Source organism: Crinia signifera, chromosome 8 (genome assembly GCF_055691185.1).
Source record: "Crinia signifera chromosome 8, ASM5569118v1, whole genome shotgun sequence".
Lineage (NCBI taxonomy): Eukaryota > Metazoa > Chordata > Amphibia > Anura > Myobatrachidae > Crinia > Crinia signifera.
Window position 1 is genome coordinate 181,257,924 of NC_139224.1, and position 4,010 is coordinate 181,261,933.

General features: G+C 59.1%; 1 protein-coding gene across 3 annotated transcripts in view; it reads left to right on the forward strand.

Annotated features, from left to right (window-relative positions):
- The first annotated feature begins 2,045 nt into the window (after nt 1-2,045).
- The window catches only part of TUT4 (terminal uridylyl transferase 4), a 252,242-nt gene continuing 250,277 nt past the window's right edge, over nt 2,046-4,010 (forward strand). For 2 of the 3 annotated variants that reach the window (XM_083157930.1, XM_083157931.1), the window contains exon 1: nt 2,047-2,227. The gene's annotated coding sequence lies outside the window, so the exon portion shown is untranslated. Of the gene's footprint in view, nt 2,228-4,010 lie in introns of all 3 variants that reach the window. The other variant, XR_014454570.1, reaches the window with a different exon arrangement.

The window sequence follows — 4,010 nt, forward strand, 5'->3', positions numbered from 1 at the left end:
CCCGGTCTCGGTGGTAATGTGTCTCCCCGGTTTTGGTGGTAATGTATCTCCCCGGTCTCGGTGGTAAATGTGTCCCCGGTCTCTCCCCTGGTCTCGGTGGTAATGTGTCTCCCCGGTCTCGGTGGTAGTCTCCCCGGTCTCGGTGGTAATGTGTCTCCCCGGTCTCGGTGGTAATGTATCTCCCCGGTCTCGGTGGTAAATGTGTCCCCGGTCTCGGTGGTAGTCTCCCCGATCTCGGTGGTAGTGTCTCCCCGCTGTCTCGGTGGTAATGTGTCTCCCCGGTGTCAGTGGTAATGTATCTCCCCGGTCTCGGTGGTAATGTGTCCCTGGTCTCGGTGGTAGTCTCCCCGGTCTCGGTGGTAATGTGTCTCCCCGGTGTCGGTGGTAAATGTGTCTCCCCGCTCTCGGTGGTAGTCTCCCCGGTCTCGGTGGTAATGTATCTCCCCGGTCTCGGTGGTAATGTGTCCCTGGTCTCGGTGGTAGTCTCCCCGGTCTCGGTGGTAGTCTCCCCGGTCTCGGTGGTAATGTGTCTCCCCGGTCTCGTGGTAATGTGTCTCCCCGGTCTCGGTGGTAATGTGTCTCCCCGCTCTCGGTGGTAATGTGCCTCCCCGGTCCCGGTGGTAATGTGTCTCCCCGGTCTCGGTGGTAATGTGTCCCTGGTCTCGGTGGTAGTGTCTCCCCGCTGTCTCGGTGGTAGTCTCCCCGGTCTCGGTGGTAATGTGTCTCCCCGGTCTCGGTGGTAAATGTGTCTCCCCGGTCTCGGTGGTAAATGTGTCTCCCCGGTCTCGGTGGTAGTCTCCCCGGTCTCGGTGGTAGTGTCTCCCCGCTGTCTCGGTGGTAATGTGTCTCCCCGGTGTCAGTGGTAATGTATCTCCCCGTTCTCGGTGGTAATGTGTCCCTGGTCTCGGTGGTAGTCTCCCCGGTCTCGGTGGTAGTCTCCCCAGTCTCGGTGGTAATGTATCTCCCCGGTCTCGGTGGTAATGTGTCCCTGGTCTCGGTGGTAGTGTCTCCCCGCTGTCTCGGTGGTAATGTGTCTCCCCGGTGTCAGTGGTAATGTATCTCCCCGGTCTCGGTGGTAATGTGTCCCTGGTCTCGGTGGTAGTCTCCCCGGTCTCGGTGGTAATGTGTCTCCCCGGTCTCGGTGGTAATGCATCTCCCTGGTCTCGGTGGTAATGTGTCTCCCCGGTCTCGGTGGTAGTCTCCCCGGTCTCGGTGGTAATGTGTCTCCCCGGTCTCGGTGGTAATGTATCTCCCCGGTCTCGGTGGTAAATGTGTCCCCGGTCTCTCCCTGGTCTCGGTGGTAATGTGTCCTCCCCGGTCTCGGTGGTAGTCTCCCCGGTCTCGGTGGTAATGTGTCTCCCCGGTCTCGGTGGTAATGTATCTCCCCGGTCTCGGTGGTAAATGTGTCCCCGGTCTCGGTGGTAGTCTCCCCGATCTCGGTGGTAGTGTCTCCCCGCTGTCTCGGTGGTAATGTGTCTCCCCGGTGTCAGTGGTAATGTATCTCCCCGGTCTCGGTGGTAATGTGTCCCTGGTCTCGGTGGTAGTCTCCCCGGTCTCGGTGGTAATGTGTCTCCCCGGTGTCGGTGGTAAATGTGTCTCCCCGCTCTCGGTGGTAGTCTCCCCGGTCTCGGTGGTAATGTATCTCCCCGGTCTCGGTGGTAATGTGTCCCTGGTCTCGGTGGTAGTCTCCCCGGTCTCGGTGGTAGTCTCCCCGCTGTCTCGGTGGTAAATGTGTCTCCCCGGTGTCAGTGGTAATGTATCTCCCCGGTCTCGGTGGTAATGTGTCCCTGGTCTCGGTGGTAGTCTCCCCGGTCTCGGTGGTAATGTGTCTCCCCGGTGTCGGTGGTAAATGTGTCTCCCCGCTCTCGGTGGTAGTCTCCCCGCTCTCGGTGGTAATGTGCCTCCCCGGTCCCGGTGGTAATGTGTCTCCCCGGTGTCAGTGGTAATGTATCTCCCCGGTCTCGGTGGTAATGTGTCCCTGGTCTCGGTGGTAGTCTCCCCGGTCTCTGTGGTAATGTCTCCCTGGTCTCTCAGTGACAGGCACGGCCACACCCCCTTCCCACAATGCAATGCGCGCTGGACATGGCGGCGGTGTGAGCTGTGTGTCGGGGCCTGCACAGCGGGAGGAGCCCGGACATGGCGTCCCGCAGCGACCTCGGAACTAGTCGCTGCCGGTGGAGCTGTTTTCCTCACGGCCTCACTACGGCCTACCAAGCCAGGGCCTCCGGTAAGTGACCACGGCTCCCTCTGCTGCTCGGGCCCGGGCTGTATACAGCGGGAGGGGGCGGCCGGGAGGTGTGTCCCTGTGTGTGTGCGTGTGTGTGACAGCAGTGTGTCCCTGTGTGTGTGTGTGTGTGTGTGACAGCAGTGTGTCCCTGTGTGTGTGTGACAGCAGTGAGTCCCTGTGTGTGTGTGACAGCAGTGTGTCCCTGTGTGTGTGTGTGACAGCAGTGTGTCCCTGTGTGTGTGTGACAGCAGTGTGTCCCTGTGTGTGTGTGACAGCAGTGTGTCCCTGTGTCTGTGTGACAGCAGTGTGTCCCTGTGTCTGTGTGACAGCAGTGTGTCCCTGTGTGTGTGCGTGACAGCAGTGTGTCCCTGTTTGTGCGTGAGAGCAATGTGTCCCTGTGTGTGTGTGCGTGACAGCAGTGTGTCCCTGTGTGTGTGTGACAGCAGTGTGTCCCTGTGTGTGTGCGTGACAGCAGTGTGTCCCTGTGTGTGTGTGACAGCAGTGTGTCCCTGTGTGTGTGTGACAGCAGTGTGTCCCTGTGTCTGTGTGACAGCAGTGTGTCCCTGTGTCTGTGTGACAGCAGTGTGTCCCTGTGTGTGTGCGTGACAGCAGTGTGTCCCTGTTTGTGCGTGAGAGCAATGTGTCCCTGTGTGTGTGTGCGTGACAGCAGTGTGTCCCTGTGTGTGTGTGCGTGACAGCAGTGTGTCCCTGTGTGTGTGCGTGACAACAGTGTGTCCCTGTGTGTGTGCGTGACAGCAGTGTGTCCCTGTGTGTGTGCGTGACAGCAGTGTGTCCCTGTGTGTGTGCGTGACAGCAGTGTGTCCCTGTGTGTGTGTGTCCCTGTGTCTGTGTGACAGCAGTGTGTTCCCTGTGTCTGTGACAGCAGTGTGTCCCTGTTTGTGCGTGAGAGCAATGTGTCCCTGTGTGTGTGTGCGTGACAGCAGTGTGTCCCTGTGTGTGTGCGTGACAGCAGTGTGTCCCTGTGTGTGTGCGTGACAGCAGTGTGTCCCTGTGTGTGTGTGCGTGACAGCAGTGTGTCCCTGTGTGTGTGTGCGTGACAGCAGTGTGTCCCTGTGTGTGTGCGTGACAGCAGTGTGTCCCTGTTTGTGCGTGAGAGCAATGTGTCCCTGTGTGTGTGTGCGTGACAGCAGTGTGTCCCTGTGTGTGTGTGCGTGACAGCAGTGTGTCCCTGTGTGTGTGCGTGACAACAGTGTGTCCCTGTGTGTGTGCGTGACAGCAGTGTGTCCCTGTGTGTGTGCGTGACAGCAGTGTGTCCCTGTGTGTGTGCGTGACAGCAGTGTGTCCCTGTGTGTGTGTGTCCCTGTGTCTGTGTGACAGCAGTGTGTTCCCTGTGTCTGTGACAGCAGTGTGTCCCTGTTTGTGCGTGAGAGCAATGTGTCCCTGTGTGTGTGTGCGTGACAGCAGTGTGTCCCTGTGTGTGTGCGTGACAGCAGTGTGTCCCTGTGTGTGTGCGTGACAGCAGTGTGTCCCTGTGTGTGTGTGCGTGACAGCAGTGTGTCCCTGTGTGTGTGCGTGACAGCAGTGTGTCCCTGTGTGTGTGCGTGACAGCAGTGTGTCCCTGTGTGTGTGCGTGACAGCAGTGTGTCCCTGTGTGTGTGTGTCCCTGTGTCTGTGTGACAGCAGTGTGTTCCCTGTGTCTGTGACAGCAATGTGTCCCTGTGTGTGTGTGCGTTACAGCAGTGTGTCCCTGTGTGTGTGCGTGACAGCAGTGTGTCCCTGTGTGTGCGTGACAACAGTGTGTCCCTGTGTGTGTGCGTGACAA